This window comes from Podarcis bocagei (genome assembly GCF_964188305.1).
Source record: "Podarcis bocagei genome assembly, chromosome: 2".
Taxonomy (NCBI): domain Eukaryota; kingdom Metazoa; phylum Chordata; class Lepidosauria; order Squamata; family Lacertidae; genus Podarcis; species Podarcis bocagei.
The window spans coordinates 61,527,963-61,552,153 of record NC_138126.1 but is presented as its reverse complement, the minus strand read 5'-3'; the positions used below and the strand labels follow the sequence as shown (position 1 = coordinate 61,552,153).

The 24,191-nt window shown below is 46.1% G+C and overlaps 1 protein-coding gene across 2 annotated transcripts in view; it reads right to left on the bottom strand.

Moving 5' to 3' along the window:
- CAMKV (CaM kinase like vesicle associated) overlaps positions 1-23,966 on the bottom strand; it is a 66,838-nt gene extending 42,872 nt beyond the window's left edge. The window contains exon 1 of one of the 2 annotated variants that reach the window (XM_081185887.1): positions 23,657-23,966. The gene's annotated coding sequence lies outside the window, so the exon portion shown is untranslated. Of the gene's footprint in view, positions 1-22,194; positions 22,311-23,656 lie in introns of those variants that run through there. The other variant, XM_081185888.1, reaches the window with a different exon arrangement.
- Between the last annotated feature and the right edge of the window lie 225 nt (positions 23,967-24,191).

Sequence of the window (24,191 nt, the reverse complement as noted above, 5' to 3'; positions counted from 1 at the left end):
TGCTGACCTGGTGACTGTAGTAAACGGATCTCGCTCTGAGACCTTGCTTCTTCTTCTTGCTGAGTGGTCTCTCTCTTTCGTCTCCCAAACACACCACGCAGTGTCAGCAAACTGAGTGCTCCCCTAGTCCATGTCACAGCCGTGGGACACTTCAGACATTAGCCTTGTTCCAGCAGTCAATAAAGCTGGAAAACTTCCTGACAGCACTTGCCTTGCTCTTTGCTCCTTGCCACTTCAGCCCACAAGTGTGTGAGAGAGTGGAAGGTGTGGTTACACATAGTGCTGAATTCTGAGCTGGCGGAGCCACCTTGCACACATTAAAATGTCAGGAAGAAGGCAAGGCTGAGACCTTCATTCCCTGACACACTAGTTTTCTACATGCAAGGTGGTGTGGGGGTGTTTCTGGGGAGGGGAGAAAGGAGAACATTCTAAATGCAGCCCCTCTCCTACAGCCTGATGTGCTACAATCCCGTTTTAAAAACTTACCATACAGTACAGATACAGAAGACTTCTAAGTATACTTAGGGTTGCTTTTGTACTCTGCTTACCAAGGCTCAGTTAGTTAAGTTAAATGCTCACACGCTCTCTTAATTAAGGTGGAATTTTGCTATTTTATTGACCAGCAACTCAGCTACAGACAGATGGTTTGGTGGTGAATATCAATACAGTATTGGGGGGGGGGGACAGGCCAAGGAAGAGCCTGGATTGAAAGCTCAGAAAGGGCTCTTCGACAATTGTAAGCCATACTGCCTAGGGCTGATAAATTCTGGCTCTATCCCTTGACACAAACAAAAGGATTAAATGTGGTCTCCTAGCTGGGGTAGATTGTGATTCTTTCACAGCCTATTGCAATTGACACTCATTTCTTAAATTCCACGCTCAGGTGCAGCTAGGATGTGGTGAAAAATGGGATGCCCTCCAAGCCATACACAGGCAAAGAACAAGCCTAGTGGGTCACATCCCATTGCATAGAAATCCCTTCAGAACCTACATCTTAACAGTACTTTCATTCGATTGGATGATGGCATAGAGTCATGTCGTCGGTCTTGAAAAATACTCACGTTTTCTCACTTCCTCCTTATCATTACTTAGTGAATAACTCTTATCATTTGCTGTACATATATGTGTGGTGATGAGTTTGACCAAACTGCAGGAGGCAGTGGAAGACAGAAGTGCCTGGTGTCCATGGGGTCATGAAGAGTTGGACACGACTAAACGACTAAACAACAATATATGTGTGGTGAATATTGGCAGGGGACACTCTAACTCAAAATCAAGCCCCATTGTCCCACCCAGACCAACCCCCAATCTGGTCTGTGGGCCTTTGCTTCTATCACAAACTGTCTACAATAGCTTGAAGATGCATTTTCAGTAGCTTTCCCTATAGCCACAACTGCTAGAAAAACTGTGAAGGTAGTTTTCATTTTGTGGTGTGCTCCCAGCGCACAGAATAGATAAAGTCCAGTTCATATGCTTAACTTTTTGGACGAGGGTGCACAGTGGCCACAGCAGATACTCATGCTGAAATGATCAGTTCCAGAAATTCTCTATGAAGCAATGAAAACACACCTCTCCTGCCTGACAAGTTCACAGAAGTTCGTGCCAGGTGCGTTTTAGATCAGAATTCAAAGGAAAGCACATCAGGTTCTCTGGCTCTCTCTTTCTCTCAGAGAAGTGAGGCTGGGGACTTGCTGCCTGCTGGTTTCTATTGCCAACAAAAAATAACCACCTCTTTTCTATACTGGGGCTGCAATGCCCACCACTAGGATCTGACCTAGAACCTAGTACTGTGGGAAGCTCTGAAGTCGAAAAGGAGGTGTGAAGTATCTTGGGCTGTGTGCCAAGAATACTAGAGGTCACAACGGGTAAACCGTCTTGCTGATTCATTCGCATCATGTGTCCAGTTGACAACGGCGCACAGGCAAAAAGTGCTAGCGCACCATATCACATTGCAAAGAAGACAGCCAGCTATAAAGCAGGACTGCAGGACAGTGACAGCTGAGTCAGGAAAGCTTGCAAGTGCCATCCATCATGGAACAGCAACGTAGCTCGGGAACAAGCAGGGGTAAGGCTTAGACCAGTGTTTCCCAAACTTTTTTGGGCAACGGCACACCTGTTTACTGAAAAAAAATCTCGCGGCACACCACCATTAAAGCCCCGCCCCGTGACGTCAGCGCGCAGCGTCACGCCGGGAGGGACGCACAAAAGTGAAAGTTTTCCCCCTCCCCCTTGCCGGGGAACCTCCAAGCTTTGGGGGTGGGAGGAGGCAGCAGAGCGAGGGCAGCTGAGGTGGCGGCGGCTGTTGTGGTGGTGGCGGCGATAGCGGGCGGAGGAGGGGGCGGCGGCGGGAGTTGCTGCTGCTGTTGTTGCTGCTGCTGCCCGGACATGCCAGCCTCCTCCTCCTCCGCTGTCTCGCGCTCCTTCCTTTTGCACGCGCTGCCCCGCCGCTCGGCACCACCACCGCGGAGCCGCCCCCGGCTCGACGCGGATCCTCGCCGCCGCCGCCTCTCACCGCCCGACTCGCCCGCCTCCCTCCCACGGCACACCAGCCGATGTCTCACGGCACACTAGTGTGCCGCGGAACACCGGTTGGGAAACACTGGCTTAGACACTAAGCCTCAAGAGAAAACAGGGAGGTGTAGGAAGGGCAAAAGGGCATCAGAAGAACTATGCGAACAGCGTGGGATGGATCTGGGTGTCAGCTGACCTTTCACTGTGGGGAACAGCCATTGCTTCTTGCTTCCAGAATCCTCATACTTGTAGAACTTAGCAGATACTTAGTCAGTTTGAAATCTGCATGTAGGAACCAAGCCTAAAAGCTGGCCTTATGGCTATAACATCCAGCTTAATTATGTGGTGTTTGGTTTCTTTTAAATAAACCCCAAACCCTCATCCTCTTACTTCCTGTGTTGTGTAACATCTTTGCCTGATGATGAAGAGTTCTGTAGAACTCAAAAGCTTGCCCCTGTTTAGTAAATTTTTGGGTGGTCCTAGTCATTGTCCAAGTGTGGACTGTTTCTGTCAATTTGTCTACCTATGCTTTCTTCCACCACAAAAAACATGGGGATGGATGTGTCTTTCTGGAACAAACAAAATTCATAAGATGGATAGATTGTTGTCATGGGTGTTAGCACTGTATACTTAGCCTCCCTTGGCCAACATCTGGAAGTGAACGATTTGGCACTTTTGTTCTCTCTTCCTGCTAAGTAGTAGGTTGACCAGATGTGAAGGAGGATAAGACACACGCACCATAAATAGCTGAGCAGAAGAGAACATTCCAATTGCTTTTCTCCCTCTTGCATGATAAGCTGCACCTGCTGAAATTCCCTTTCCCATGCCACTATTAATAGTACAGAAGCCCTGTTCATCTTCCCATTCGGCCAGCAACATGCTTAACTGCCTCCTTTATTTTTGCTTGTTGGGCAGGATTAAGATGAGAGCACAGGCACGGACGGCATAATGTCCGAGAGGGAAGAAATGGTGTCTCCTCTTGAGCAAGGACACGAAGCTCAGCTTCGCTAGAGGCCCCGCAGAGCTGTTGCACAAAGCAAATCTGTAAGGGAGCCGGAATTTTGGAAAGCTTTGAGAATAAACCGTGTGAATAAAAAGAACAGTGGGAGGAAGTGCTAAACTGCAGTCTGTTCATTCTAGAGAGGAGCCTCATTACAGTGCAGCTAAGCTCAGATTTTTCCAAAGGGGGGGAAACCAAGAGAGACAGATTGTATGGTTACATGGGGGCTGAGAACACAGCCAGGGTTAGAAAGTGACACCAGTATGTGAGATGGGAAGTCAGAAGCAAGTAAAGCCTGTGGCATCTCCAGCAGAGAGAAGCTAATGTTAGCGGAATGCATTAATGTTGTTACAGGAAGGTCAGGGAGAAAGGGTTGTTTTCGTTTTGGTTTTTTAATGGAGAGAGCCAGGCATTTACTAGGAAAAGAAAGAAAGAATAAATACAATAATGACTTATGACTCCTAGTAATAATTGTGTGCTGTAGTAATGGTCTAGATAGCCCTTCAAATATGAAGAATCCCTGAAAGTAATTGGCAAGATGTTGGTCTTGGAAAGAAACTAAAAATATGCTACAGGCTTCGTTTGGAGCTTTTAGGGAAGAAGCATCAAGACAGACAGCTTATGGGCTTGGTCACACCTGCAGCAGCATTATGATCTCAAGTGGTGACCACTACAACCCAAATGGGAACTGCAGCTGGACTAAGCAAGATGCCTGTGATGAGCGGACTAGATAACTCTCCTCTCCTGTGTCTTTTTGTGCAGAGACTTGGATTACCACAAGAGCCAATCCTTAGGCTACGTCTCTTGGTTATGCTCTAGTGCAGGCATGGCCAAACTTGGCCCTCCAGCTGTTTTGGGACTACAATTCCCATCATCCCTGACCACTGGTCCTGTTAGCTAGGGTTGATGGGAGTTGTAGTCCCAAAAACAGCTGGAGGGCCAAGTTTGGCCATGCCTGCTCTAGTGTAACCAAGAAATGGAGCACAAAGTGGGGCTACACAGATTATGGTAGGCTCAACAGATAAACCCTTGAATTGCACACTTTATGGTTGCTCAGTGATCTTTGTTCCACCGACAGCTTTGATTCTGAAGTGGGCATAAACAATAGTTGCATTTAGTCAAAACAGAGGGGGATCTAGATAATATTAGAGTACACAAAAAAGGGAGACTTTCTGACTATAATTATCTCACTTTCTGAGCCTAGCAGAAGAAGGCACATAAGCTCAACCCATAGAAAGTCAACTGCATGCAATGACAGTTGAAATGAATTTATTCCTCACTCAACTATATATTTTTTATTGATTTTAGCAGAATCTGAGTACAATTAACTGTTTTCTAGATTTGGGCCAAGAGACACGTCCACAAGTAAATCCCAACACCCTTTTCTGTTTTACCAATATTTACCATAAAGAAAAAAAGTTAATTGGATGAGGAGCTGCCACCTCTGTTCCTCTATACCTGGCATATATTCTATGATGCCAAAATTCTCATTCACACTTTTTGATATATCCCAATGAGATCCCATGGAGTCCAGAGCAAAACAGATTTTGTAACAGAACAACTAGAAGGTAAGGCATAAGAGGAAAGCATCCAGCATTGGGGGGGGGGGATATCTCATAAATGCAAATATGTAAATAATTGTGGGTGTGTAAATGGGAACATCTGAAGAAATATAAGGTGGGTTGTTTTGACATCAAACGAAAGGTGTAAATTCCATTTGAGAGGCTGTTATGAATGTGACCAAAGCATTTCCAGTAGGTAGAGGTGGACCCAGAGGGCAAAAGGGACCTGTTTAGGCTTTCTATAGACTTAGGGTACAATCTTATGGACCACTTCATCACAGGAGGGCGTGATCTAGAGAGATTTTAACTGTTCAAATTCTGAGGTCCGGCTGTCTGGATTTGGACTGCAGCCTGGAGGTTCTCCACCCCGACATTGTGTTATTCAAGAAAGGTTGTGTCCCACCCCCCACCCCGCCTCCCAGGAGCACACTTCTTCAGTAAGACCTAATCAGGGATCAGATCTAAGTAAATATGGTATTGATTTTCAAGCACACTTACCCTTGACCATTTGATGCCCTGCAAATCTAATGTAGCAACCCTACCGAAAGCACATGGCGGGGGGGGGGGGGGATGACTCTGAGCTATTAGAGAATAATGGAACCGTAAGCCAAAACTTGCACAAGGAGATTACCAGGAATAAATCTTGCCAGGGAATTTGACAGCTTTTATTTTTCTGTAATTACAGAATTAGTGGCCAAGTAGAAGCAGGATGGTTTAATAGACCGGAATTTTATTACAGCATTTTGAGTGCATCTGAAGGGAGCCTCACTTGCAGAATTTGATTGTGTTGGCTTGAATAGGGTTTCCTCCAGATGCAGCATGTTATCTACACTCGTTTCTGATGAGAGGTTAATGCTTTCTGCTTCCATTGAACTCAGACATGACTCCAGGGACAGCCCCAAGGTTACAGGATAATGCTTAGCATTGATGCATAAGACTAAAGAAAAAGAACTTTAGCAGAGATCAGGGTTCAGCTCCAGCCCCATTAACATCTTCATTAAGGATGGGGAAGCAGGCATGAGAGGCATACTAATTCAATTTGTGCCAAAGACCAAATGTGAAGGCACAGGGACTAGCAGAAATACAAGTGTATTCAAAAGGCCAAAAGAGATGAGAAGTGATCTAGAAAGGCTGCCAGAAGAATCACTCGGGGGTTGTGTATATTTATTACTTATTCCTTTCTCTCTCTCTCTCTCTCTCTCTCTCTCTCTCTCTCTCTCTCTCTCTCACACACACATATATATAATATTTATTAATTTTTCAACAGTTTAAACACAACACTACAGAAAACAAAAACAACAACAATGCAACAATACAACACAATAGAAAAAACACTACAAAACACTAACACAAACAACTAACAAAACAAAACAAAAACCATTTAAAACACAATCCAATTTCAATATCTTATCTTTCATTCACTTATTTCCACGACCTCCTCACACCTCCCTTATATTTATACCATCCTTCAATTGCATTCCCAGGGCGGTTTTACGAAAAAGAACAATCAAAACACAACTACAACAACAAAATCAGCTAAAAGCTACAACCTTATAAAAGCAGCATAAAACAATGAGCTGTATTCTAAAAGAAAGGAAAACCCCCCACTTCTAATAACACCAAGAAAGTGAAAATGACAAAAAAGTGCCAGGCAAACCTTCTGGAAAGAGTATTCCGGAACTGGGGCACCACCACTTAGAAGGCTCTCTGGTATCCACCCAACTCACTTTTGATGGCGAGAGCATTCACAGAAGGGCCTCCATAGAAAGGCAAATACAGGTATAGAGACTGATGGTCTGAAGCCATGAGGAGCTTCAAAAGGTAAAAAAGAAAAGAAAAAAGAGCATTTTGAACTGAAATGAGTGTGAGCCAGTGCAGTTGGCATAACACAGGAATAATATTATAATATTATGATTATAATATCCAGCCAGCAATCTAGTAGCTGCATTCTGCAGCAGAAATCATAGTTCAGAGGCAGCCCCCAAGTATAGTGGATTTGATTTGATATCCCGCCTTTCACTCCCTTTAAGGAGTCTCAAAGCGGCTAACATTCTCCTTTCCCTTCCTCCCCCACAACAAACACTCTGTGAGGTGAGTGGGGCTGAGAGACTTCAAGGAAGTGTGACTGGCCCAAGGTCACCCAGCAGCTGCATGTGGAGGAACGGAGACGCGAACCCGGTTCCCCAGATTACGTGACTACCGCTCTTAACCACTACACCACACTGGCTCTCTATAGTGCATTATAGGAGTGTAACCCGGAGTTATCAAAGCATGAATAATGGCACATGGCTATCTCCAGGTAGGGTCAAACCTGGAATAGCTAAGCTGGTAAGAGGCACTCCTTGCCACAGAAGCAACTTGTAGCTCTAACAAGAAAGATGGATCAAGGCAACTCCCAAGCTGCAAACCTGCTCCTTCAGGGGGAGTGCAATTTAGTCTAGTGTAGGATCACTCCCCTGGGCAAACAAACCACTATACACAGCACTTCCATCTTATCTGGACTGGACGTCTGCTTATGGCCCTTATTTTGGGGGAGAGGGGCAAGGCTACTCTGAGGTATACAGATGTACCTTGGAAGTCGAATGGAATCCATTCCAGAAGTCCGTTTGACTTCTAAAATATTTGGAAACCAAGTTGTGGCTCCTGCAGCCAATCGGAAGCCGCATCAGATGTTCAGGTTCCAAAGAACGTTTGCAAACCGGAACACTCACCTCCAGGTTTGCGGCGTTCGGGAGCCAAAACATTCGACTCGCAAGGCATTCGACTTCTGAGGTACGACTGTATTGAAAAAGACTGCCAATATGTAGGGGTAATTTGTGTAACGGCCAGTATAAAAGCCCAGGAATATGTCTGAAGAGCTATTTTGCCTATACAGTCATACCTCATGTTACGTCCGCTTCATGTTACGTTCTTTCAGGTTATGTCCCGCGGCAACCTGGAAGTACCGGAAAGGGTTACTTCCGGGTTTCGCTGCTCGTGCATGCACAGACGCGCAAAATGACATCATGAGCATGCGCAGAAGGGGCGAATCGCAACCCATGCATGTGCAGACGCACCACTGTGGGTTGTGTTCCTTTCATGTTGCGAACGGGCCTCTGGAACGGATCCTATTCGCAACCAGAGGTACCACTATATAAGCAGCCTCTCTCTCCCCCCTCTTTCTCACCCCCCATCTATCCTCAGTGTTTCACCATTCTGTTTGAAACAAGACTTAGAAAGTGGGTGTGGCAGACAATGGTGCAAAATGGGAGGATTGATTAATAACGGCAAAAATGACACAGGGCTAAGAAGGTTCACACCCTGTGGATTCCAAAGGATGTTGGATGTGGTGAACATCTGTTCAATTCAGTAAGATTGTTAAGCAAGAGTGCATCATCAGGATCAATTAACACAGAATTTTTAAAGACTTAGTTTACTTTTGGGAGATCTGGAGCAGGGGCAGCCATCATTAGGCAGAGCAGGTCCATCTAGACGGTGTGTGCGTGGCAGTGGTCGGGATTGCCATCTTGTCTTTCGCCTCAGGCAACAAACTGCCTTGGGTTGGTCCTGATCTGGAGAACACACTCTAGCTTTGTAAATTTAAAGGGGTAGAATTCACTCTTGCACTAGGCCAACTTCTCTGTTAGCTCCGGCATTTCTGCTTCTGCTGATGGAATTATCTCCCCTCTCCTCCCCCTCCATGCTGCTCCAGGGGTTATCCCATCAGCCCAGAACCAATTTGGGGAGAGGACACATTGGGGAGAGGGGGAAAGACCCACTGCTCTAGCAGGATGCATTGTACTGGCTCTTACTAGCTCAACTATTTTATTGAATCTGGCCCAAGACAATTGTTGAACCACTGGGACAGTAAAACGATAGATTGCAAGACCGAAATCAGTCTTCCATTGCCCTAAAGCATGATTTGCTTTTAATTCACATAGTCAGGATTGCTCAGTTAGGTACTTCATCCATCTATGGGCTCGCCAACACTTCCGCTTATCCCGTGCCTAGAAAGCATGGATCCGAGTAGTTTCCCCAATTCCCTGCTCCTTTCCCAGGAAAAACTTTTTCTTTAGCTCTAAATGGGAACAAATGTCAATCTAGAGAAAACTGGAATTGCTGTTTGCTCTGACTGAGCTCTAAAGAGCGTTTCCCCGGGGGTGGGGTGGGGGAAGCAGTGCGACCAGAGGAAGAGTGAATAAGCCCCATCTTTGTCTGGTTTTCTTTGGAAGTCTGGATTCTACCGCTTCAGTCAGGGTCTACCCACTCCCTGCTCCATCCCCAGCTGCTGCTGCTGCGCTAAAAATTTCCCAGCACTGCTTAGAATCCTTTAAAAGAAAAAAGAAAAAAACCCCACTGCTTGCATTTCCAGGGATGAAATATAGCTGAAAAAAGAAAAATAACAGCCTGTGTCATTTTGCTAACGCGGAAGCATTCCATCATGAATGTGTGAAGCATCAGCCCTGCTGTACACAGCTCTACAGCTATTTCACCAGGGAAGCTGGGCTGCCTTGCCTCTCCTGAAAGACACTGATAAATCGAGGGACAGAGCTGTAAAAATGATCGGTGGCGGTGGAAGTCTAATCTAAATATTAATAGAGGAGAAGTCTTGCTGTAGCCCAGATGAGATCATAGGACTATCTACTGAAGATTGTGACATCCCTCTTCAGGCTACCTGGACCCAGTCTGAGCTCCTCATCTTTACCTTGAAATACCTCCCTTGCCCCTCCATCACCTGGCTGCTCTTATGTCATTTGCTCCTCTGCTTCATCACCCGCATAAGGTGGCCACATACCCTACTTTACAGTAGCGAGTCCTCCATTTGAAGGGTTGTCCAGTTCAAGTCCACCTTAAAGAAGAAGGGAGAGCAGGAGGATCTTGAAGTTCCCCATCAGCACTAGCACCAGGGGAGAAGGCTGAGTGGGCACACAGAGTCACCTGGTCACAGTCTTCCTCATTAGGCTAAGTGAGATGTATCTCTATTTAAATTTAACTAATTTGTATGCATTCTTCAAATCTGTATCCTCTGCTTTTACATCACAGTTTCTCAAACTTGGGTCTCCAGCTGTTGTTGGACTACAACTCCCATCATCCCTAGCTAGCAGGACCAGTGGTCAGGGATGATGGGAATTGTAGTCCAAAAGCAGCTGGAGACCCAAGTTTGGGAATCCCTGTTTCAGATGATGCAATTTTCCTCTTTGGTCGCCCTCTCCCTCAAACACTCCCTCTTTCACCTTTGATGCCCCTTGTGCCTTGAGCAGCTTGCCAGAATACCTGTGGATGCCAACCTCCTCCAAAACCACCTTGTCCATGCAGCTTTTGACCCAACGCCGCTCGTTCCTACGCTCTCTAAAGCAACTCTTACTGTAACGAAGCCTAAGCACTCGTAAATGGAAATAGCGGCATATTCATCGGCTGTTTATCCCTCCCTCCATTTTCCTCTCCTTTGTCTGTTTCCCCCATGTCAAACTTTAGATCACGGCTTGTGGCACCCACCGTCTCAATTTCTCAGGGGCATTCATACATATAAATTAGCATATGCAAATTTCATGCACATTTGGTTCACGGGTCTGTGCTGTGGCACCTAAGCAACTGGTATTCAAAGACACGGAAATGATTTTGTCTAAAACTATTTCCAAGTCGCCTGTAAGAACATCTGTGCTTCTTGCTAGCAACACAACAAGATGGAGACCCTTCTCACCACATGACAGGAGAGCAGCGTCCTATCTTTAAGTTTTACAGTCAGTCTGGGAGATTAGTCAGCATGAGGATGTAAGGGAAAGGCACACTCTCTACCTGGTAGATTTCAGACACAAATGAGTGGGAAAGGATAAAAAACATTCAACTCTAAGGCTCTTTCTTTAAAATGATCAGCCCAACTGCACTCAGGGGTGGCCTGAGATGTTTTGGCACCTGAGGCAAAGCACCCCCACAATAGTGTGCTTGTGGGATGCTCTGCAAGGGCTCCCCCTCAAGGAAAATTCCTTGCAGAGCCTTGCCACTGAGCGTGGAAGATTGGGCAGAATCTCCCTTCCTGCCCAGCAGCAAAGATGGGTGGCAGAATGTCTCCTGCCTCGCCAGCTCAGCGAGAGGGGAGGCGTTCTCCAGAGCTTTGCCTCTCCGCCCCTAGGGGTGGGGGGAGACCGGTGGCAAAGCTGGGTGGCAGAATGCTGTGTTACTCTGCCTCCGCCAAAGCCTCCCTTACCTGTGTTGCTTCTCCAGAGGTAGTGGGGCGGGCAGGGCGCTGCCTCTTGCATTTCCACCACCTGAGGCGGTTGCTTCACACCGCCTCACGGGAGCGCTGGCTCCGATTGTACTCCAAATGGCAGCTAACTCTTTGTATTGTACCTGTGCTAAGACTGTAGTCCTATTCCTCACTTGCCTGGGAGCAAGCTCCATTTAATATAGTGGGACGTAGCACTGAGCAGAAATGCATTGGGTTGCAGTGTTCACTACTTTAATGCCAACATCCTCTACCCTGTGCAGATTTGCAAATCAAAGAAACTATCGTGGGCACCACATACACCAGCAACCAAGCACAGACTGCCAGCAAGTATATCGGCTATAATACAGTGCTTCTTTCAAGTCTAATTTCAGGGGGGAAAGGGGACCCTGCAGGCATCAAGGAAAGCTTCCATGGGCACATCTGCATCCATGGGTACCATTTTAGTGATCCTGGCACTACCCTCTAAATATTCCATTACGTGCAGATGCAACAACAGACTGTGTAGGGGGCCTATGCTACAGTTAGGCCCTCCTATCTTACCCTCCCCTCCCAAATAAACCATCAAACATATGTGGTCCAGCACAGCCATCGCAGCAGCAATGAATGCAATAGCTCCAGAATCTGTAAAGGATTCCTCTATTATCCCACAGCGATGCCACCACTTGTTAAAAGATTATTATAGCTACTCTTACTATAATCCCAGTTTGCTGCCACCAAGCTGTCAAGGATTAACTCCTGTTATCCCACTCCACTTCAGCTCTTACGCCCCTTTACTTATTTGTTTGACCCTGTTTCCTCACTGCCACCATATATTTAAATTGCAAGTTAATGATAAACCTCTATTCACCCACTAATAGCTGTGGCAAAGCACGGTACGAAATAGTACAGGCACCACTTCCAAGTAAAACAATGTACGTAAGATGTCTTTTGTCTTTGATCAACAAATAATTAAAAATGGGCGGTCATGCTTAGCTTTAAATTTAATACAGTATATAATAAACTTAACTTGGCTGCTCTTACTATAAATCAGACTGTTCACTCTACCAGGTTGCTTTAACGTTAAAAAGATAATTCTGAGATATTAAGTTCTTCCTCTTGTCTAAACCAATACCTTATGATCCTGGCCACTCTTAACTCAGGGCTTGCTTTGGCAGAATGTAACTCAAAGTCCAGCCAACTGCAGCCCTATTGTGGAAACTTTTTACCTCTTACCATCTCCTAGGAGCAAGTAAAGGTAGCATATAGACAGTTAACTCTGTACATTCCACAATGTGAATTCAGATAAAAGCAAAACCTTTACCTCAGAAAACCTCCAATAAGTATACAAATGCGATTTTTCTACAGGATCACATCTCCCCTTGCTGCAAAATATTGCCATTTATTGCTATGAAGAGAAAATATCTATTATTATTATTATTATTATTATTATTATTATTATTATTATTATTATTATTATTATTATCATCTATCCTTGAGAGGGACTAATTTTTTGGGCCGATGTGTAAGAAGTGATAAACAAATGTGCATTTATTGCCCTAAAATCTGCTAATGTGGGAAGGCACACATTGCGTACACTACTACTCTGTGTATGCAGGTGAGTGCAAACAATGAATTTGGCATATCAGTGGAGGTGGGGGTGAGGAGAGAGAGGCTAGGGGCCCCAGCACTGACCCCATACTGGAATTTCCTCACTGTGTTTCTTTGAACAGATGCTCCTTGCTGGTATCCCATCCACATGCTGCTGTCTCAACTTTGCTCTGAGAGTTCAGAGGAAAATAGCAAGAGGCAGAGGCAGAACACACACGAACCTCTCCAAAATAGCCTGTACCAAATCTAATGGCATTGCTAACATCAATCATAGGCGCACCAACAGGGGAAAAAACCACACCATCAAGTTGGATGCTAGGCAGTACTAAGGAGAGGAGTAGCAGAAAGATGCTGTTTTATAAATCAGCAGCTTGTTCTTACTTCAAACACTGCCTTCCGTTACTGTTCTCCTGGGCTTAGCAGCAAGAGAACATGCTGAGAAAAGGCAGCAGGAACACTGAGAGTCATCAGGGCAATGTGGGGAGAGATGATTACATACAAGAAGGAGAATTACCACTGCTCTAGCAATGGGCTGGTTCAAGTTATTTTGGCACCACACTATAGGCCAGTGTGCCTCAACCAGGTGCCCTCCAGGTGTTTTGGACTACAACTCTCATCAGACCCAGTCAACTGAGGCTGATGGAAGGTGTAGTCCAAAACACCTGCAGGGCATCAGGTTTTGGGAGACAAAAATGGGGCATTAACAGAGTTACTGAATTAGCAGAGAACTTCATCAGAGGACAGGCTTTTAACAAGTATTGTGTAATTAGTAACCACACACACTGGAGATTTGTGGTTGCTGTTTCGAAACTCAAACTGTGGGGGGCACTGTTAAGCGAAATTGTTTAATTGTAAATGGAAAATAGCTCTGTATGTGTATTACTAAAAGGAGCATGGAAATTTCCAGTGAAGCTCTCTGAGCACCAAACAGGCTGATAATTAACTGAGAATGTATCTCTGCTACTCTCTCATGTGCTGTTTAACTTAGATTACATGGGAGGGGTATTCAGTTGCAAATCTCCATTTTGTGGGAGTTGTCTTTGTTCTCAAGCCACCTTGCACTGATGATTCTCTCCTGGAGAGAACAGCCTCAGGCTGGAATGCAGGCTGCATGGAGAGAAATAACTTTGATTTCAGTTCTGTTTGGAGTAATTTTACATTTCTAAGAAGATGTACATTTGCTTGGACAAGCACATGGTTTTATGCAACTATTTGAACGTATCGCTATTGTTGTAAGTCTGTTTTGAAGAAAGTTATTAAAGCTTTGGAACCATATTTTTGGTCTGGACAATTTTTATTCCAAGAAGAGTCATCCTATTGCTCCAAATGTGCAATATTAATAACTGCAAGAGGCACACCTACCCCCACCTAGCTCTCATGGTTGCTGAGAGAATTCTCTCTGGGCTTTGCCTTTCCTTCCACCGCCTTCTGCATGACTGCCACATACAAGGATTGGGGAAAAGGATGGAATTGGCAGCAGCTGCTTAGCAAGTGATCCCGGCGCCTAACAGCTGTGCCAGAGAGGAAGCAAGAACAGTACGCCCTGACTGTGTTCCCTCAATCCTCCAGATACTACCTGGTCTTCAGCTAGGTCTAAATGTTACACTTACCGCATTGCTAGGTGCCAGTTTAGAAACTGGAGTGTAATGTTGACAAGTGTGGTGTTTGCTCTGCATCAGGAATGGGGAACCCATGGCCGTTCAGATATTGCTGGGCTCCCAACTTCAATCAGGCCCATCCAGCATGGCCTGGTGTCAGGGATACAGGCGTTGGAGTACAACATCTGGAGGCCACAGGCTCTCCATCTCTGCTACATAGCAGTCTACTGTGGTGTGTGTGCGTGTGTTGTGGAAGCATCATATACCAAGAGAGACAGCAGCATTGAAAGGTTGCCTATTGTTTCCATAGACTCTTCCTTTAATTAATATAGCTACCTTGCACAGGCAGACCTTGGACTCCCTCCCTTTGTGCAAGTGCTTTTACAGACCATGATAGGTAGCAAGAGGGCTAGACTGTTTCCATAAGCTTGGCCTTCTGGCCACTGCACAAACCGCTCTGGCAGACAAATAAAAATTCCTTCCATGCCATGTCCCACGTGATGTTTCACTTCCCACACAATTAGAACAGCATGCCATGCTGAGCTGGAAAGCGGGAGACTCAACACACCACCCGCACATGATATGCACATTACAGACAAGTAAAGGCATGGCGTGAAAACTCCAAATGTCGTGGAGTGATGGTACCATTTAGGCCTGGCCTTTGCCCGCTCTTCCACTTGAACCTGAGCCCTGGGAAAATGTCCCGCCATCCCAGTTTGAGAAAACACTAGTAATTATTCAGAATAAATATCCATCTTCCACTCCTCCGAGGAGCTAAGGTTGCACAGAGACTCTGAAACACCCCCAGCCCAATCAAACTGGTTTTCAGGTTTATTTGAAAAAAGCCCTGACATATAAGTATGTGTAAGTATGTAGAGCAACCATAGTGACTAGCCCCAGGTTGCCCAGTGAACTTCATGGCTGAGCAGGGATTTAAATCTATAACACTCTTTAACTGAGTTATCACTTTGGGTCTCAATTAACTTGAAAATAAATCAGTCTATCTTCAGGGAAGAACATGAAAACCTTTTTTTTTTAACAGAGCAGTGTACAAAAACAAAACATTGGAGGCAGGCAGGCAACCTAGTATACTTTGTAATGCGAGTCATAACTGAATCACGTACCTCAGGAGAACAAATGAGCTTGAACAAAGCAATTTACATTTATAGTCTGAGCATAAAAGTCCTAAAATGGAATCAGTTTTCCAAGAATCAGTTGAGTATATCAGCGAAACAAGCTACAAAGTGGAATAAATGAGCCCACCCTCCTTAAATCACACACAAAAGATTCCGGTCACAGCAAAAGGCTTTAGATCTGTTGCGTATAGGTTGTTCCTATCTACTTCGTGTTTCCCCATGGCAGGTTTTTTGGGGGGACGAATGTAGCATTCTGTCACACTTCGCCAACATTTGTACCACTCATTATGCCAATATATTGACTTTGATTGAATTTAAATGGCTGAGTGTTTCATGAAGGAGTTCTTAGGGGGGTATTTTCCTTAAGATCAGATCAGATCAGATGCCGGCTGGCACATTTGATCTTCAGCCATGTTTATAAATTATCTGTACCCAAGAGAGAAGCCACTTTAAGTTTGACTGTTTCATTTCAAATAGCTGCATGCCCTTAGATTTGCAAATCTGGCTTCCCTTTGGACCTCTTTTAACAAGTTGTAATGAGTCACTGCAGCCAGAATTCCCAGACCCAGAGCACCTGCCTTGAACAAGTGTGAATCCTGTATCACAGGAAATATTTTTTTACAGGGAGGTGAGCAATCAAATAGACCTTTTTGATCTTGAACTACCATAAGCACTCCAGCCTGCATCCTGAAATCCACGGACATAAAGTCCACTTGTGAATTATGCTTGTGATTTGTGAATTATCCTTTCCGCTAAAATAAACATTTCCTCAAAGTGTCTTGTGACACCTTATCTAATAAGGCATTTGTTTTTGCTGTAACAAATGTCATATCACTACCCCACTGGAATTTTCCAAACAAAACATGGTCACCTTTATGCACCCATCACATTCCATGCAGGAGTCATCCCTGTGGATTATGTCTTACATTGTTTGTTGCCAGGATTGGGTGAGAAGAAAAGGCACAATCCACTTCTATAGACTTTATGAAGACAGAGGCTCTGCAGGCATCAAATATGTAACATGCTACTAAGCAAGCTTGCTGTTGGTCATCATAACTAGAGACATTTTGCTGCCTGGCAGAAAATCCAAGTGGTGATCCCATTTTGGGAAATGTATCAAACTACTGTAAGATATTGATTGACATTTTGCTTTTCTGTACCAGTACCCTAAAAATCTGCCACCTGATGTCCTAGTAGAGCTGATCCTAAGTGGGAACTTTGCTTATCTAAGGTTCAGTTCCAATGTTAAACTGCAGTTTCAGAGATAGGAGCAAAAGGTTTCATTGTGAAGTGTCAGAGGCCAGACCCCCTCCCTGAGTGATGGCTTTCCCCTAGAACAGTGGTGTGGCACGCCACACTGGTGTGGCAGGAGAAGATGGCAAGTGTGGCAGTAAGATTCAAGGACAATCAAAGAAACATTTCAACATGTCAGTATAGTATAGTATAGTATAGTATAGTCTCAAAATAATTTTAAATATGTCCACACCTCTCTTCCAGCACATTGGCTATTCTTCTACAGTTCTCCATGACATATTGTTCTGAACAGGGATTTTCAATTCTGACAAATATGAAAGATCAGAAAAAAGAAAAGAGCTTCTTTGTGTTAATGAGCAGACATGAGTTTGTTTGTCTCAAATTAGACCTAATATAAATGAGATTACCCGGCAAAAGCAAGCTCACACCTCTCACTGGGAATGATTCATGATCTAATGTAGCTGCATTGTTTTTATACTTTCTGCATGTCCCATGATCGCATTATAAAGTAGTTGTGTTCTATGTTATAAATCAAGCACTGCAAGGAGTTGTTACTTTTTGCTTTCCAATGTATTTCTTATCAATAAAAAAAATTAAGTGAGAGGCGCAAGCAAATTTTTATTCTGAAAATGCGGCCCAGGGAAAAAAGCTTGAGAACCACTGCCCTAGGAGGAGGGAAGCTAACAGCATTACTAAATTCCAAATTCTCAGGGCTTCATAGGGATCCTCTCAGGTGGGCTGACTATATAAATAAAGAGCAATTGCCTAGACAATTAAAAATGGGCTGTTATCCTTAGTTTAGCCCTTTACCATATGTTTCCTTGCATATTAATAAACCAGGATGGATCAATGTTGAAGCATATATAATTAATGAATTAACCCTTTCCCAACATCTCAATAACAGAACAGGCAAGCAGACAGATATGCAGATTACTGACATGCATGTATATCTGTATCTTCCGCAAGTCACGTCTTTTCAAACCCTTCTGCCCTGCTCTCCCCCTGCCTAGGCAAAGACCTATCTCTGTCAGGAACTCAAGCATGCCAGCAAGGCCAGGCTGAGCTGGTGGTTTTCACACCAGATGCCGAGATAGCACACAGACTTGGCAGTATCTGAACAGACCCACAACATTAACTGTTCACAGATTGGGCGCCAAGATGGCTTTCCTCTGCTTCTCCCTGAAGGCTTTGATTCTCCATTACATGGGAAATGATGAGGTGGGCAATAATCCGACCCAAGTGGTCCATACATGGGTGACCTCAAGACTGGACTCCTGTAATGCCCTTTATATGGGGCTGCCCTTGTATGGAGTCCAGAAGCTGCACCTAGTGCAGGATGCAGCAGCCAGACTGCTCACAAGAGCAAATTACTGGCAGCATGCTATTCTGCCAAGAGATATGCACCGCTTGCTGATTTGCTATCATGCCAGGTTTAAGGTCCTTCTGTTAATTTACAAAGCCCTAAGCAGCTTGGACCCAACATTACCTTAAGCACCGTCTGATTCCTTATGCTCCACCTCTGCCACTGAGATCCTCTGATGGAGAACTTCTGGTGTTTCTCAAGCTCTTGAGGATCAGTTGGAACTCTCTACCTGTAGAGTTTTGCAAGGAACCATCCCTGCCTTCTTTCACACATCTTCTGGAAACTGCTGTTTATAGACGGGCCTTAACAATATGAGAGCCTCTTGCCAGTATAGACACGACAGATCTCAAGAGACCATTGGTTTGACTTTCTGTGATGCTTCCTATGTTCTTGTGTTCCCAGACAGCTGGCAGCTACGTGGAGCAAATATCTCTCCCTGCCTGTGCATTTCTCTACCCTAAAGGGGTGCCAACAGCCGCTTCTACCAACTGAGGTTGGAGAAAGGGAATCGTTTTTAAAGAGTGTTTTGCATGGGTTTTAGAGAGGGATCACCTCCCATTGTGAGCGCTGCCCACACGTTTCTTTTGACTCACTCTGAATTCTGGTCGTTTATTGGTTTTTTTAAAAAACAATACAGGAACTTGCAAAATCTCTTTAGTGGCTGCAGAAGTGGGATGAAATGTACCCACCGAAAGCAGCCACCTTTATTTCAAACCTCTTTCAACTGCGGGAAGAAAGACCGTCTCCATCCTGAATCTATTCCTGAGCTGAAGGCTTTTCATCTCAACAGTGAACTCTGTCTGTGAAATGCGTCAAGAGCTCCGTATGCAGTATTTATCTTAAGCGCCTTGGGGGAAAGAAGGCACCCCAGGGCCATGAAAGCAAAATACACCAAGGTTTGTGAAGCTGAGCTACAGGTTTGGGCTTTAAAATAAATGAGGGGCAGAACAGGTCCTCCCCTCACCCTCCATTACAGTAGGAGATCAGTTGATCTGCACATGTGATTGAAGCCATTTTATGTGCCAACTGCACGATCCATCTGCATGAATACAACTCAACTGTCATTCACAATGCAGGATGATGGAGGAAGGGGATATATCAGAAAGCTCATGAATTAAAAAAAAATGTGCAGCCAAACCTATGGAACCTAGGGACCAATCCTATGGAATCATAAGAACACAAAAAGATCCCTGTGGGATCAGACCCCAAGGCCAATCTTGTTCAGCAACCTGCTTTCCAGTGTGGCCAACCAATTCCCTACAAAAACCCTGCAAACCAGGACATGAGTGCAACACCACTCTTCCCACTTGTGCTCTTCAACAACTGGAATTCAAAAGCATTCTACCTCTGATGCTGGATAGTAGTACGCAGTCACCGTGGCTCGTAGCAATGCTTAACCCCTTAATGAAGAAATGCATGTGAAAACACAACCTGAAGGATCCAGGCAGATTTTGCAGAAAAGGCACACACCACCAGGCGACTTGCCCATTCCCGTTCACAAATCTTTATAAAACACATGTGAATTTTGAAAGATGACATGTTTTTCCACATGCCAGTTTGGATTTGAGCTGATAGGCTGGGAGGTGGGTTTGGGAAATTCTAGCTCTGTCAAGTCATAGATGATAGCTGAAAGGGCAACATGCAGACCATTCCAGGAATTGTGTGTGTATCTGCTGCAACGGCACTTGCTGGCTCAAGGGTTCCCCATCTCTCTCTGTTTACAAGGTGCCATGCCTAACATTGTACTTTTTTAAAAAGCTGATTTCCATCCAACATAGGATTCTTTCTTATCTTGAGCCCAGATACACTTGTGTTCATTTGCACCCAACTTTCAATTAACTTGAGTAAGACTAGGTGAGCCCTCTTTCCTTTTCAGAATGTAAGGGAGAAGGAGCAGATGTCCTGAAGCAGAAATCCAAAGGTAGGTTTGGCTTCCGGAAACTTTCCAGCATTTATAAAATATACCTCAAAGGACATTCTGTGGGGAGGATGTACTGGTTATGTATGTTATGAGTCTGCACCCATATGGCAGATTTTTCAGTAAGATCCACATTCATTGTCGCAGGAAGGTGCTACTGTTGCACAACTAATTCTTAAAGCTGCACTCCTATGCACACTTCTCAGAGAGTGAACCACACAAAAGACACTGGGCTAACTTCTGAGTAAACATGCATAGGATTGGACTCCACATATTACATTTTAAAAGTGCATCTGTCGAGCCATTTTTTGTTTTGTTTTCTAAGCTCAGCCCTTAATAGATGAGCCATTAAAGTGTTTACTTAAAAAACCCACTATATATCCTTTTGGTTTAAGGAATTCTGAGCTGAAGTGTCTTTTGGGGCACACAATCACTGTGAAGGCAGCAAATCCAACATAGTTCTGGGAATGACCAACAATGGGCATAGGCCACAGGGCTCCACAGGGAGGAATCAGAAGGGGCTCATTGGCAGCTCTGTGGAAAGTGAAACGTGACAGCAAGGGCCACATGCTTTAATAAGTAGACCAATTATCTAAAACTTCCAGGAGCCAATTGTAACCAGAGTGTAATTTTTAATCAGGCGACTTCAGATTAATGGCACACTTGTCCACTTTTGAGAATATTTTGGTTCTAGTATGTAACTGTAACTCATCTCATCCTGTTAATACCTTTAAGAGTCACAAGTGAAAAATATTAAAGACAGTCTTTTTAAGAACAAGTGGTAGCTCTTTGGCACCTATTAATGATGTTTTGTAATATGAAAACTCAATCAAATTATAACTAGCTATAGTTAATCTGCTAATTAAAGAGGCAGATGATCAATCAACTAAAAATCCTTTAATTGGTTCACACTGCTACTGATAACGAAAACAGTGCATGTCATTTGCAGCTGCTGGGACCCGAGGCCTAGGGGTGAGCCCAAACGGAGTTCTCTTACTTTTGTTTACAAGGTTTGCTCAGAGTCCCTGAGCATTTGGGGAGGCACAGAGGTGGAAGGAGTCTTCTTCTGCAACTCCAATATCCCTAGCTCAGTCAAATGATGCTAATATGGCAAAGGTAGGAAAAGAATCCAATACGAATTGGCAGGAAAGGGATCTTCTGTTTCAGATGGCATAGTTTCCTCTTTAGGGTGCCAACAGGCATATGAAGTGAGATCCACCCTCTTCAGCATGTATTAATTAGCCCTTTTTGTATCCCTAGTTTGACATGGTGTTCCACATCAAGTAATCCAGTATGTTTAAGGCAGATGTGATTTTAGGATATGGCAACAGGGCTCTGAAAAAGCACATATAAGCAGGAGGCCTCTGAAATACTTCCCACCCTGACTGCGAATGAATTTAATATATCCCAATACAGGCATCAGTTTGAGGGTTTAAAACAAAAATAAAAAATGGGGATCTTTTATTTTGGCTAGTTACAATGTTTATGGCTGTGGAAGGCAGAGATTTACAGAGCTGGTCCAAAACAATGCCAGATGATATTTACACCCCGCTCCAAATATATATCTATAGAAGAGGTTTTCTTGGTGAGTTGTTTTATCCGTGCTCTGGAGCCCTAGTCAGAAAGGCTGCTCTGTTATTAAAAATGAACTCTAAGTTCTGTACGGATCTTAATAATGTTAACTGGATATGAGCGCATATAGGGGGTATTCAAAAGCCTCAGCAGCCACCCCTTCCAATCTCAGATTATCGGGTGATTAAATAAAACACAGAGAAACCCAAAGCCAGGGCAAAGGAGTTGAGCGCGCCTCCTTCCTTGCGGATGAGTTCCGTTTGCTAACGCAGCCCCGCGGGCGCTCTTCTGCGAACCACAGCGAACGCTGGTGGCGCTGCGCACTCCAACCCCGGGAGTTTCTGTAACGAAGGACAAGAAAGCGAGGGACACGCCGTAGCCCGAGGAACACACATGCGAGAAAACGCAGGTCGAGCTTCCCACCCACAAGGCCAGGGGAGGCAGGCAGCATCTCCACCCGGGCGCCAAAACAAAACAGCTAAACTTACAAGATGCCTCCCCAAGCACCGTCTAAGCGCGGATCCTCTAGTCTATGGAGATCTTTCCCTTTTTAGAGGCATCTTTAGCCTGGATCTGACTCGAAGCATAAAAACTCCTGTTCTCAAAACAACACCCCCCCCCCCGCACTCTCCAACCTGCAATTAAGACAGAATCTTTTAGTTGTGACATTCGCTGTTGTCATGGAAATAAGCGCGAGAGAGCGAGTTGATGGGCGGGGAAAAGGAAATCAAAATAGCAGAATCTGCCCGGGGAGAGGGGGAGCGGGCGGCAGCGAGAAAGAGTTGATGTGTGCGTGTGAAATTACAGTTGCTAATGCCGGCTAATGCCACCAGCTCCAGTTGGGCTTCCGCAGATTGTCCCATCCAGACTAGCCAGCAGCACCAACCTTTTCTCGAGGCACGAAACTTGCAAGCGCATAGCTGCAACCTGTACGTTGCTTCCACCAGCCCCGTGCGCGCGCATGGATTGCTGGGGAAAGTGAAGCCGAGGAAGCTTTGCCTCCTCTCTCTGCCACGGGAGTAAAGGAAGGCGAGAAGGACCCCGAAAGTGTCTCAGTGGGAGGAGGGGACGCCTGACTCGGAAGCAGCCCCCCCCCCCGCGCATCTGCCGCGTGGCCAGCCCGAATCCGAGCTGCCCGTACCCCGCGCCGCGCCTCCATGGCTCTCTGCGCAAGGCTGGGAAGCCAGCCTCGCCGAGTCTCTCCCATGAGAAGCGCGCAGACGACGACAGCACCTCCCGCCCCACAGGGGGCGACGTGCCTCTTTCTGCCCCGGGCCCAAGCGAGAATCCCGGATCGCCGCGGGAGAGGGTGGGCGCGCGCACCTAGCAGCAAAGGGAGCAGACGCCAGTTCCTTTTGCAGCAGCTGCAGATCGACTTCCACGTGGGGTCTGAGCTTGCTCCTTTTCTTAACCCTCCGCCAGCCTCCTGACTCCACCGCCCCCGTCCCACTCTGAACCCCCTTTTTGCACGCGGACCCCCCCTCCAATTAATATTTGAATGTGTGCGCGCGCTCACTGCACGGGCTGGGGAAATCAAGACAGCGCGAGTGGGTGGGTGGGTGCGGGAATGAAGATCCGCAATTACTCAGCTCGGAGTCACTTTGCCGAAGTGAAGGTGCAGCGCAGAAACACTCCGAGCAATTCACGGCGGCAACGAAGGGGAGCGTTCGCGCGCAGCCCGGTCGACCCCACAGGTTGGATCGCCGCAGGGAAGCCACTTTCCCCCCAAGCTCCGCGGCGGGACAGGCGGCTACTTCCCAACGCGCAACCTTTCCCCCTTACAGCCGCAGCCTCAGAACCCCGCGAGGGAAAGCTTGCCGACCGAGCTTCTTAAGGCACATGCCCGGGTGTCTTCCCAGCCGTCTCCGGCGCCAAGGCTCCAGCAGGGGCCCTCCTCCCCTCGCCTCACTGCAGCAAGCAATGGGGGCCCCGCGCCGCGCCAAGACCCACCTGCAAATCTGCTTTGCCGCTGGAAGGGATCAGAGGGGTGGGAAGCGTTCCGGTGGCGGCGGCGGCGGGGGGAGCTGCCCTATTTCTCGCAAAGGGGACTTCTCGCCCTCCCCGTGGTGATCGGCCCTCCTCAATAGCCCGCCCGGCTCTTCCCGGGGCGAGGGTGGCTGCAGGGTTGCAAGGCGAGATGTGGCGTCCGAATCCGCCGTAGGATCCCGTCGACTGAAGATGGAGCCGAGAGCGCTCGGTGCTCCGCGGCTCCTCGCAAGTTGAGCATCTCAGTTGAGTTCCAAGTGGGAAAGTTACAAAGGATGAAACTGACAAGGGCCCGCCCAGGAAGGGTGGGGCCACGGGCGGCTTACGTCACCCGGAAACTTTACGCCCCTCCCACTACTTTTAACAATTGATTCTGGGCCCTGCCCGGGTTAGCTTCTCCAGGTCCGGGACAAAATCATCTCCCAGGCTGGTTTAGAGAGGGGAAACTAGGAAGACGCGCATCATATTCCAAACCAACCTGATCTGTCCCAAGAGAAAA